We start from the raw sequence: 13782 nt of genomic DNA, 5'->3' as shown, positions 1-13782 counted from the left end.
TGCACCGCCACCAGATCCCGGCTTAAAAATTCTGTAATGCAAAAATAGTTAATGTTTGACTTAAACATTACACATGCTCTTGGTCTCTGCTGTGAGAGATCCCAAATAACTTTGTTATTACTTACATTAAGGCCCCTCACCTGTCCCTTGTAAGCCCAGGGTTCTTGTATGAGGGCGATGCCCAGATCATCCGAGGCGAACCTCCTCACCAGTACAGCCGAGGCTGCAATGGCGTGATGGAGGTTGATCTGGGCTATTTTTATGCTTGTGCCGGTCATTTTGGCCCGGCCGGCCTCATCGGATCATCTTCATCCGACAATCCGCTCTCGCTTTCGTCCCGCCTATTCAGCTCCAGCTCCTGGAGGTCGAGGCCCTCGATGAGCTCTTGTGTGGTGGGGATTTCTTTTTCATCCCCAGACTGCACGATTTTTTCCTTGCTTGCTGCGGTGGGAGGGTTTGTGGTCTCGCGAGCTCTGATGGTATCGGTGCTCGCGTCCGTCATGTTTTCGTCCGACAGCTCGCCTCTGTCGGTGCCCTCTGCCTCCGCCTTGTCTTCCGGCTGCTCACTATTCCCTGGTTGCCTCTGCCTCCAGGGTCTCACTAGGACCAGGCCGTACCTATAGTGCAGCTTAAGCCCGTTCCTGCGTATGATTTGATACGATTCCTCGTCTATGCCTACGTCGAGACGTAGGCCTGTTTCCTCTGCGCTACAATTTATGACGCGCCATCTCTGCGTCCTGAGGCCCTCATTTTGGTTGGCGAAGAGCCGTAACGCAAACTCTTTTGGGCGTTCCACACTTCTGGGGAGGAACATAGTCACATTATGCGTTGGCGGTATTTCATCCCCGCGTCTCGTGCATAATTGTGGCCCTGTCCACCCCTCAAGCGTCGGTATTACTTCAACGAGCCACTTAACTGTTTTTTCGTCCTCGCAGTCCACGAGGAGCAGCCCTGCTCGGAAGTATACCCCGCAAAAAACTAGGGCATGCCCACATCCCCTGAACACTCCGTCCATTATGAGCTCTTGGAGATTCGTCAAGTCTTCTTGACTTAGGGCCTCCGCCGGGTAGTTACTGGGCAGAACAGCTATTCGGGTACCCCTAAGGGCTTCCGAATAGCTCTGCTGCCTTGGTGCCATCCCAGCAGGTACCCCAGTCGCCCTGGCTTGAATCTCCCTGTCCGTGGGTGCAGTGTTCCTGGGAGCGTGGGCCCGTTGCCTTTTTGAGCTCGGAGTTTCCTCCGGCGTAATTTGCCCGATCCTGCGCTTTTCAGCGGGAGCGGGCGCATGCTGGTCAGCTGCCGCTGGCTGTGCTCTCCTTCCTTCTTTGCTTCCACTTTGAGCATTGGCTTTTCTCTGCCCGTGGTCTAGCTCATGCCTGCGCTCATCTGCCCTGGCTCTTGCCTCCCTGGGCGACAGGCCTTCCTCTAGATATCGGAGGTATCTTTTTACCCCAGCCCCACTTAGTCCAAAGCGTCTCTTGTCATCCAGCGCTCCTGGACTGCCCCGTGGTGGAAGTGCAGGTTGCCTGCCTCTGTTGTGCCTTCTGTTAGGCCGCTTCCACTCCTCCGGGTTCCGCTCTGTATTTTTCCCTTCGTGGGACCTTTCATAGGTGCTCTGTGAGCTGCTACTGGAGTCATGCTCCGACGGTGAACGCCTAGACTTACTCGTCCCTCTAGAGGGACTGCTAGGGTGGTGGTTTTCGTGCTTGGATTCACCGTCGTAGCCTCTTTTTGTCAGCTTTTCTCGCTCTCTTGCAGTTACCTCTTTTGTTTTCTCTTTCGGCCCGCGCTGCGCAATGGAGGTACTGGGCCCTCCATGGATCGCGGGTTTGTTTCCTGCCGCCGCCTTCTGCTCACCTTGTTTGACTTGCCCGCGCTGCTCACCAGTGGATAGGGGTCCACTGGGGATCGCGGGTTTCTCTGCTTCCTGGTTGGAGTGCTCTTCGGGCCCGCGCTGCTCTCCTTGGCTTTTGGTGCTGCCCTTGGGGTTCGCGGTTTTGAGAGCCGGTTCCCTGTATACTCCAGTGCTAGTGGAGGGAGATTCATCCCTCTGATGCTCTAAGAAGAGCATTGCCTCCTCTCTCGTGAGGCTTTGCAGGAATTGCCTGGAGTACGTGCGTGGAAATGGGGTAGAAATTGCGAAAAGTTTCTTATCTGAACAATCGGTTGTATGAGATATATACTATATATACCACCGATCTCTATGATTTTTTCAGACAACAATATATGCTATATACGTAAGCATTTGGTGAAATTTGAAGCTTATATCTAATAAAATGAGGCCGAAATCGCAAAAAAAGATATATATACTATATATATATACTATATATACCATCATATATATATTATATATATCACCGATCTCTATCATTTTTTGACACAACAATACATACTATATACGTAAGCAATCGGTGAAATTTGAAGCTTATAGCTGTTAAAATGGGGTAGAAATTGCGAAAAGTTTCTTATCTGAACAATCGGTTGTATGAGATATATACTATATATACAACCGATCTCTATGATTTTTTCAGACAACAACATATGCTATATGCGTAAGCATTCGTTGAAATTTGAAGCCTCTAGCTCTTAAAATAGGGCAGTAATTACGAAAAGTTCCTTATCTGAACAATCGGTTGTGGGGGATATATACTATATATACGACCGATCTCATCAATTTTTTCAGGCAACAATACGTGCAATATACGAAAGTATATGGTGAAGTTTGAAGCTTCAATCTGTTAAATTGGGTAAGATATTACAAAAATCCTCTTTTTCTGAAAATTCGGTTGTATGGAGGATATATGCTATAGTGGTCCGATCCGGTCGGTTCCGACAAATGTCTAATCAGACACCCAAATACACCCGCTCACCAAATTTTATCAAGATATCTCAAAAATTGAGGGACTAGTTTGCATACAAACAGACAGACGGACTGACGGACAGACGGACAGACGGACATGGCTAAATCAACTCAGCTCTTCAACCTGATTATTTCGGTATACTTAATGGTGGGTCTATCTATTTTCTTTTAAGGACTTACAATTTTCGGTTTCGTGACGAAATTAATATACCATTTCATTTTCATGAAAGGTATAAAAATAGGTAGGTAATCTGTGCGAGGATGCAAAGCTTCACGTTTTTTGTGGTCTGCATGTAAAAACTTTGACTAAGAATCACGTCTTTCAAAAATATATGACGTAAACGTAACTATTTGATGAAATTTGATGAATTTTGAAGCTTCTAGCCGTAAAAAAGTGGCAAAAATGACAGTTTATATGAAGTATATAATATATATACCACCGATCTCTATGATTTTTTCAGACAACAATATATGCTATATACGTAAGCATTTTGTGAAATTTGAAGCTTCTAGCTGTTAAAATGAGGCCGAAATCGCAAAAAAAATATATAGATACTATATATATATACTATATATACCATCATATATATATTATATATATCACCGATTTCTATGATTTTTTGACACAACAATACATACTATATACGCAAGCAATCGGTGAAAGTTGAAGCTTATAGCTGTTAAAATGGGGTAGAAATTGCGAAAAGTTTCTTATCTGAACAATCGGTTGTATGAGATATATACTATATATACAACCGATCTCTATGATTTTTTCAAACAATAATATATGCTATATACGTAAGCAATCGGTGAAATTTGAAGCTTATAGCTGTTAAAATGGGGTAGAAATTGCGAAAAGTTTCTTATCTGAACAATCGGTTGTATGAGATATATACTATATATACAACCGATCTCTATGATTTTTTCAGACAACAATATATGCTATATACGTAAGCAATCGGTGAAATTTGAAGCTTATAGCTGTTAAAATGGGGTAGAAATTGCGAAAAGTTTCTTATCTGAACAATCGGTTGTATGAGATATATACTATGTATACAACCGATCTCTATGATTTTTTCAGACAACAATATATGCTATATACGCAAGTCTTCTGTGAAATTTGAAGCTTCTAGCTGTTAAAATGGGGCTAAAGTTTGCGAAAATATATATATATATATATACTATATATATATACTATATATACCACCATATATATACTATATATACCACCGATCTTTATGATTTTTTCAGACAACAACATAAGCTATATACGTAAGCATTCGTTGAAATTTGAAGCCTCTAGCTCTTAAAATAGGGCAGTAATTACGAAAAGTTCCTTATCTGAACAATCGGTTGTGGGGGATATATACTATATATACGACCGATCTGATCAATTTTTTCAGGCAACAATACGTGCAATATACGAAAGTATATGGTGAAGTTTGAAGCTTCAATCTGTTAAATTGGGTAAGATATTACAAAAATCCTCTTTTTCTGAAAAATCGGTTGTATGGAGGATATATGCTATAGTGGTCCGATCCGGTCGGTTCCGACAAATGTCTAATCGGACACCCAAATACCCGCTCACCAAATTTTATCAAGATATCTCAAAAATTGAGGGACTAGTTTGCATACAAACAGACAGACGGACAGACGGACATGGCTAAATCAACTCAGCTCTTCAACCTGATTTCGGTATACTTAATGGTGGGTCTATCTATTTTCTTTTAAGGACTTACAATTTTCGGTTTCGTGACGAAATTAATACACCATTTCATTTTCATGAAAGGTATAAAAACAGGTAGGTACTTTGTGTGAGGATGCAAAGTTTCAGGTTTTTTGTGGTCTGCCTGTAAAAACTATGACTACGAATCACGTATTTCAACAATATATGACGTAAACGTAACTATTTGATGAATTTTGAAGCTTCTAGCCGTAAAAAGGGGGCAAAAATTAGAGTTTTTATGGGGTATAGAATATATATACCACCGATCTCTATGATTTTTTCAGACAACAATATATGCTATATACGTAAGCATATGGTGAAATTTGAAGCGTCTAGCTGTTAAAAAGGGGCAGAAATTGCGCACAGTTTCTTATCTGAACAATCGGTTGTATATATACCACCGATCTCAATGATTTTTTCAGACAACAATATATGCTATACACGTAAGAATTTGGTGAAATTTGAAGCTTCTAGCTGTTAAAATGGGGAAGAAATTGCGCAAAGTTTCTTATCTGAACAATCGGTTGTATGAGATATATACTATATATACCACCGGTATCTATGATTTTCTCAGACAACAATATATGCTATACACGTAAGCATTGGGTGAAATTTGAACATATCTAAACGATTTTTAAGATAACTATAAAATAAAAAATAGGTAGGTAATCTGTGCGAGGATGCAAAGCTTCACGTTTATTGTGGTCTGCATGTAAAAACTATGACTACGAATCACGTCTCTCAAAAATATATGACGTAAACGTACCTATTTGATGAAATTTGATAAATTTTGAAGCTTCTAGCCGTAAAAAAGGGGCAAAAATGACAGTTTATATGAAGTATATAATATATATACCACCGATCTCTATGATTTTTTCAGACAACAATATATGCTATATACGTAAGCATTTTGTGAAATTTGAAGCTTCTAGCTGTTAAAACGGGGCAGAAATTGCGCAAAGTTTCTTATCTGAACAATCGGTTGTATGAGATATATACTATGTATACCACCGATCTCAATGATTTTTTCAGACATCAATATATGCTATACACGTAAGCATTTGGTGAAATTTGAAGCTTATAGCTGTTAAAATGAGGCCGAAATCGCAAAAAAAAAAAATATATATACTATATATATATACTATATTTTTTTTATTTCATATCATATATATCACCGATCTCTATGATTTTTTGACACAACAATACATACTATATACGTAAGCAATCGGTGAAATTTGAAGCTTATAGCTGTTAAAATGGGGTAGAAATTGCGAAAAGTTTCTTATATGAACAATCGGTTGTATGAGATATATACTATATATACAACCGATCTGTATGATTATTTCAGACAACAATATATGCTATATACGTAAGCAATCGGTGAAATTTGAAGCTTATAGCTGTTAAAATGGGGTAGAAATTGCGAAAAGTTTCTTATCTGAACAATCGGTTGTATGAGATATATACTATATTTACAACCGATCTCTATGATTTTTTCAGACAACTATATATGCTCTATACGTAAGCAATCGGTGAAATGTGAAGCTTATAGCTGTTAAAATGGAGTAGAAATTGCGAAAAGTTTCTTATCTGAACAATCGGTTGTATGAGATATATACTATATATACAACCGATCTCTATGATTTTTTCAGACAACAATATATGCTATATACGTAAGTATTCTGTGAAATTTGAAGCTTCTAGCTGTTAAAATGGAGCTAAAATTTGCGAAAATATATATATATATATATACAATATATATATACTATATATGCCATCATATATATACTATATATACGACCGATCTCATCAATTTTTTCAGGCAACAATACGTGCAATATACGAAAGTATATGGTGAAGTTTGAAGCTTCAATCTGTTAAATTGGGTAAGATATTACAAAAATCCTCTTTTTCTGAAAAATCGGTTGTATGGAGGATATATGCTATAGTGGTCCGATCCGGTCGGTTCCGACAAATGTCTAATCGGACACCCAAATACACCTGCTCACCAAATTTTATCAAGATATCTCAAAAATTGAGGGACTAGTTTGCATACAAACAGACAGACGGACAGACGGACATGGCTAAATCAACCCAGCTCTTCAACCTGATTATTTCGGTATACTTAATGGTGGGTCTATCTATTTTCCTTTAAGGACTTACAATTTTCGGTTTCGTGACGAAATTAATATACCATTTCATTTTCATTAAAGGTATAAAAATAGGTAGGTTCTTTGTGTGAGGATGCAAAGCTTCACGTTTTTTGTGGTCTGCATATAAAACTATGACTACGAATCACGTATTTCAAAAATATATGACGTAAACGTAACTATTTGATGAAATTTGATGAATTTTGAAGCTTCTAGCCGTAAAAAAGGGGCAAAAATAACAGTTTATATGAAGTATATAATATATATACCACCGATTTCTATGATTTTTTCAGACAACAATATATGCTATATACGTAAGCATTTTGTGAAATTTGAAGCTTCTAGCTGTTAAAACGGGGCAGAAATTGCGCAAAGTTTCTTATCTGAACAATCGGTTGTATGAGATATATACTATGTATACCACCGATCTCAATGATTTTTTCAGACATCAATATATGCTATACACGTAAGCATTTGGTGAAATTTGAAGCTTCTAGCTGTTAAAATGGGGCCGAAATTTGAAGCTTATAGCTGTTAAAATGGGGTAGAAATTGCGAAAAGTTTCTTATCTGAACAATCGGTTGTATGAGATATATACTATATATACAACCGATCTCTATGATTTTTTCAAACAACGATATATGCTATATACGTAAGCAATCGGTGAAATTTGAAGCTTATAGCTGTTAAAATGTGGTAGAAATTGCGAAAAGTGTTTTATCTGAACAATCGGTTGTATGAGATATATACTATATATACAACCGATCTCTATGATTTTTTCAGACAACAATATATGCTATATACGTAAGTATTCAGTGAAATTTTAAGCTTCTAGCTGTTAAAATGGAGCGAAAATTTGCGAAAAAAAATATATATATACTATATATACCACCATATATATACTATATATACCACCGATCTTTATGATTTTTTCAGACAACAATATATGCTATATACGTAAGCATTCCTTGAAATTTGAAGCCTCTAGCTCTTAAAATAGGGCAGTAATTACGAAAAGTTCCTTATCTGAACAATCGGTTGTGGGGGATATATACTATATTTACGACCGATCTCATCAATTTTTTCAGGTAACAATATGTGCAATATACGAAAGTATATGGTGAAGGTTGAAGCTTCAATCTGTTAAATTGGGTAAGATATTACAAAAATCCTCTTTTTCTGAAAAATCGGTTGTATGGAGGATAAATGCTATAGTGGTCCGATCCGATCGGTTCCGACAAATGTTTAATCGGACACCCAAATACACCCGCTCACCACATTTTATCAAGATATCTCAAAAATTGAGGGACTAGTTTGCATACAAACAGACAGACAGACAGACGGACATGGCTAAATCAACCCAGCTCTTCAACCTGATTATTTCGGTATACTTAATGGTGGGTCTATCTATTTGCCTTTAAGGACTTACAATTTTCGGTTTCGTGACGAAATTAATATACCATTTCATTTTCATGAAAGGTATAAAAATAGGTAGGTTCTTTGTGTGAGGATGCAAAGCTTCACGTTTTTTGTGGTCTGCATGTAAAAACTATGACTACGAATCACGTATTTCAAAAACGTAACTATTTGATGAAATTTGATGAATTCTGAAGCTTCTAGCCGTAAAAAAGGGGCAAAAATTACAGTTTATATGAAGTATATAATATATATACTAGGGTGTCCCATATATGAACGAAATATTTCGTTTTGCAATTATCAAAACGCATACCCTCTAATTCGGTTCAGTATACAAACCTCTGCTTAAATAACAAATTTTAACTTTCCACGTAAACTTTAACCCGTGCCGACAGGGCCTCAAAAATAGCAGTTTCTTTCTTCATCTAGTAGCTAGATCAACGAAAATGTTCATTGCTTTGTTTAATAATAGAAATTTGTATTAAAGATTGTTTAGTTTAAATATTTTCAAAGTATGTTTGAGCTCTAGGCCAATATATACATATGTTTATTAAAATACAGCAAATGTGTTAAACAATGTATATTTATTTGTCGAATGGTTTGTCTTGCCAATATTTCGACTTCAATCTGAAGTCATCTTCAGGACTGAAAAAAAAACGAAAAACATTTATAGAGACATTGGTACATACATACATAATTATACAATTGTCGCAAGTGCCAACTTACACTTATGACTGCACCTGGTCGACTAACTTTATATTTTATATTTTAACAAACAAGGGTGAAAGAACATTAAAAAACATAAACAATAAAATACAGTAATCGTAAACAAATTTTTATACAAACAACAATACATTAATTCTCCAACCGTAAGCGACGCTCACATCAGCAGCAGGTGAACAATTGTGCAAACGAAGTCACACTCTTATTAAAAGCCTTTTTTGTTGTTGTTGATAAGTTCTCTATAGGCGTAGGCGCAATGGTCTGTGTCTGATTTGAAATTTATGCGTTTGTCACTTGGTGTATTTATTATGTGTAACATTTCAAGTATATAGCGTTTATTGCTGTTTCTCTCATGCTGCATTATTGTTACATTTTCCAAGTCGGGAGAGTGTCCAGTGGTTCTACAGTGCTGAGTTAAAGCTGTCTTATTGTCATTAGGGTTGTCACGATTTTTGATATTTGATTTATGTCCGGAAATCCTCGTCCTCAATTTCGATTTAGTTGTCCCCACATATACTTTGTCGCATACGTGGGACCCGTCGCCATTACAATTAATTTTATATATAACGTCCGATTTATCAAATTTCTCTATTCTGCTTTTCGTATTGCTAAAAATCCTCCGTTGCAACGTATTGTTGTATGTGAAAGCTAATTTAAATCTCTCTCTGTCATATATGTTTGAATATTTTATTCTATTAGAGAGACCAGATACAAATGTGGTCGATTTATACATTTTCTTTGTATCATTAGTTGGTTTATTTGTATTTAATTTTACGAAATAATCTCTTATATAGCTCTGTATTATATGTGTTGGAAACTCATTATTCTCTAATATGTTTTTTATTGCTTTTATATTCTCCTCGTGGTAGACTTCATCACTAATGGAGAGAACTCTTCTGACAAAATTCTTGGCTGTGTTGACTATCGTTGCCTTGTCATGATTCGAGTTATAATTGATTAGCCTACCCGATGCAGTGGGCTTCTTGTACCAATCAAATGAAAGTTGGTTATTCCTTCTTATTATTAAGGCATCTAAAAATGGCAGCTGTCCATCAGTTTCGACTTCAACAGTAAACTTGATGCTCCTATTGTATCCATTCAAAATATTAAGCATATCTTCCACGGCATCCGTTTTTACGATGGCGAACAAATCGTCCACATATTTCGTTAATAAACGTGGCTTGTGATGTGAATCTTCTTCGAATTTCTGTAACAAGTCTTCCATCACAATATCCGCTATTACAGGAGATGCTGGTGACCCCATAGGCATTCCTGACCGTTGCTCATAAATTTTATTGTTTAAATATTGTTAATAGGATTACTCAGAACATTTTCTTTTTAAAGTCTGTTTTTTACAATCTGGATACATATCTCTATGTTCTTGCACACAGCGTAAAAGGAACTGCTTTTGTTCTTCTTCTGCGGTTATCAAACCATGAAAGTCTTGCATAAGTTTAACAGCTCTTTCAGCTGTGTCATTAACTGCTTTTAAGCACAAAATCTTCTTTTTTGCTTCTATATAGGCCACGTTTTCTTCCCACGAAGATATATTTTCCTGAAGGAAACTGCAGTCAACTTTTAGCCTCGAAAATATATTTTTCCTTCTAATAGTGATGAAATCACTCAAAGATTTTTCTAAAACAAGAACAAAAGTTTAGCGTTTAGTAAATAGTGAGCATAGCTTAATACATATGAATAAATATTCACCATATAAAGATATCGACGTTTCATCCTTCGATGGAACGTATCTCTTTCCGGAATCATCAAAGCTTTCTCTTTTTAAGTTAATTACAATGTTCTTCTTGGTTTGTTCATCAACGTCTTCGTCAAAAATTGATAACAGGGTTATTTCTTCTGATAAATACCACAGGTGGTGACTGAATTTTCCTAAAGCTGCTTTGGAAATCAACTTGTCAACTCTTTCGTAATCCTTCAGGGTCTTTAAAAAGAGTAAGTCTTGATTCGGCGCTTTTACTGCTAAACTGCATCTTAGCCAGGGCTTAACATAAACTGTCACAATGAATAAAGAAATATCTCTAAGCGCTTGTTCGTCCTTGACGCTCATTTTAAATTGAGACTGCAACAAACATATCTTTATAGAGTAAATAGCTCTTGCCATCCACCGAGCTTGATGCAATGCGCCTGGAGGTCTGATTTTAATTTTATTCTCAGAGTTTCCACCCAAAAAAATAATAGCTAGTTCAATCAGTTCCCGATAATCATCTCGTACAATTGACTTCTCCAGTTCGTTGTAATAAAACTCCACCAATTCATTTATCATCGTCTCACCAAAGTGTTGTTTTACGAAATTAGAGCAGGGTTCGATGGCATTAGGAGTAATATTCTTCCAGTTATCTTTGAACTTTTTAAATAGTGGAATCTCGGGACTGGTGCTGTCCTCTTGGATTTTAGTTTGAAATACACTTTTGAGCACAAGTTCGTAAACATGATGACGACAAGCAAAAAGTAACAATTCTCTTTCTAATGCTTGCTCCAAAAGCACACAAGCTCCATTCAAGCGACCTGTATTAGATGCTGTCGTATCACAGCACATTATTTGTACCTTATCATTAAGGTTCCAATCATTTAGCGTATTTAGTACTGCATTTGCTTGATTTTTGCCGGAAGAGCTCTCTAATTTCGGGACTGCAAGAATTTGTTCTTTCTCTTCAAACGAAATAACGATTGGCAAGCGTTCTTCTTTAGAGCTTTTTACGTTGAGACTAGGTAACAGTTTTCCATCCCAATGAACAGCAACAACTTCGGGTATGTTATTCTGAAAATCAGATTTAATGGATTCTGCTCTATGTTTTCTCATTTGCGTTCGAATGCGTTGAATAGAGGATTTGTTGATTGGGTAATCGTCACAGTTAAGACCTACTGCTTCCACTACAGCTTGAACTACATAAACAGAATCTCGAATGCTGAGTTGACATCTGTCTAAAGTCGCAACCAATTTTGGCGTGATGAAATTTTTTCTTCCTCTTTTTGCTACTGCACTTAAAGAACGAATTGATTGAGAAGTGGAAGGAGTCGGTTCGTTCAGACTTTCTTCAGAGCTTGCAGATTGGTCATGTAATTCTGTATGTGTCATATCCTTGTAAGCAGCAACAGATGTCGATACGGCATCTGAGGGCATTTGTTTTAATCTATATTTCTCTTTTGCCAGTTGTCTTAACCTTGCCTTTTCTTCAATTACAGCCAACTTTTTGTCTACACCCATTAAGCAACCTGGGCGGCCTGGCTCTCTCTGTTTACGTAAGAATACTTTATCTTCTTCTATTTTAATTCTGTTGAGAGCATCAGCATGTGCGATATCGAATAAATTATCCAAATCCTGTTGAAACTCCTCCTCGCGACGTTTATAAAAATCCGGTATCTTTTTACAATTTTTTTTGCAGCTCTCGCCAGAACTGATAAAGATCCACAATTTTTTTAACACAATTAGGGAAAGCTCTGGTGGGTATTCTAGCTTTTTCCCAGAATATAATGCACTCCCGAGCCACAAGATTTGCACTTTCACTAATATTTAACTTTATTTCGCGAATGTTGAAAAACAGAACCGCAAGAATTTGACGATTCGACGGTAATTTTGCGCCTGTTATTTGGTGATTAATCTCACCCACCAGAAATATACTGTTTTTATTGCTTCTTAGTTCCACTGACATTTTCGAAATGAAAAACCCGAAAACTCAAGAATAATAATCCGTGCACGTCTTATTTGAACGAACAGTTATGTAGGAATTTTTTTCTATTAATAAGAAACGCCACCAAATCAGTTGGCCTAATATTCAGGCGTGTTCTGAATTCCGACTCGGAATGAAAAGTAAAACGACATTGATTTCGACTCGTTTTCTATTTGGTGTTCTCAATTCCGATTGTAAAAAACTGATTCGAAGTCGATTTCGAATCGTTTTCATTCCGACTCGATAACCAGTTTAATCAGATGTTTTTGTTTATGTGTTTTGGTTTAAATATCATAAAATTTTATTTTAATTAAAAAATGCCTGCAGCTATGGTTTTTGTATGCGCAGACGCAAGAAGACGTGCTATTGTGCGTGCGAATCGTAAAAATCGGGAGCTAAGATCCCGTGTGAATATCTTTAGGCACCTGGACTGCAAGTATGTATACTTAAATAAAATTGCTGGATGGAGGTAGTATCTACACCCTACAGAGGAATATTGGATAGCTATATTTGTGGTCTTATCGTTAACGTTAAAGGATTACATAAAAGCAGAGTCATAAGATGACACCCAGCAGTGAGTGCAGTTTTTTGGCAGACCTGCAGCTTCCTTGCAGTTTCTGCCCACTAAGTGCGGCGACAAAATTGAAGGCGTCTCGCCGCCTAGCCATTTTGGTTAATTTTATTGCGCAACATAAATTGGGTAGATTAGCAAAGACGTTATCCGTAAATTCGGTGAAGCCACTGCAGTCACTTTTCTTAAAGTTGATAGAGGTATGGCGTTCCGAAATTATAATTTAAGGGCTAGTATCAGACTGAATTTTAATCTACTTTTCTAATATAATTATACCGGGAATTGAATTTGATATCCCCATGCCGATCACTAGTATAATTCTGTAACGTTTTCGTCGACTCGAGAATAACTCTAGCTATCCAATGTACCATTCAAAATTTCTCAAGATAGTGTATAAGCTCAAGTACTAATTGGGAATTTTTAGATTTGTGGAGTCATACCGCGTGAACAAGGATATTTTTAAAATACTCCTCGGCAAAATAGGCAACAAGTTGGCAGAAAGACATCCTCTTATTTCACCAACTACGCAACTAGCGGCTACACTCCCATTTTTAGCTACTGGATCATACCAACTGGCTGTAGCTAAGGATCAGGACATAAACGTTGGCAGAAGTAGTTTTTCGAAGATATTACACTATACAATCCAGGAA

At 37.2% G+C, this 13782-nt stretch overlaps 1 protein-coding gene across 1 annotated transcript in view; it reads right to left on the bottom strand.

Moving 5' to 3' along the window:
- Positions 1–13782, bottom strand: part of CaMKI (Calcium/calmodulin-dependent protein kinase I) — a 1042346-nt gene that overhangs the window by 388747 nt on the left and 639817 nt on the right. The gene's annotated exons all lie outside the window — the stretch shown is intronic.

Source organism: Eurosta solidaginis, chromosome X, assembly GCF_040869045.1.
Source record: "Eurosta solidaginis isolate ZX-2024a chromosome X, ASM4086904v1, whole genome shotgun sequence".
In the NCBI taxonomy this organism is placed as follows: domain Eukaryota; kingdom Metazoa; phylum Arthropoda; class Insecta; order Diptera; family Tephritidae; genus Eurosta; species Eurosta solidaginis.
Note: the sequence above shows the minus strand (reverse complement) of the source record. Positions and strands in the feature narration are given on the sequence as shown.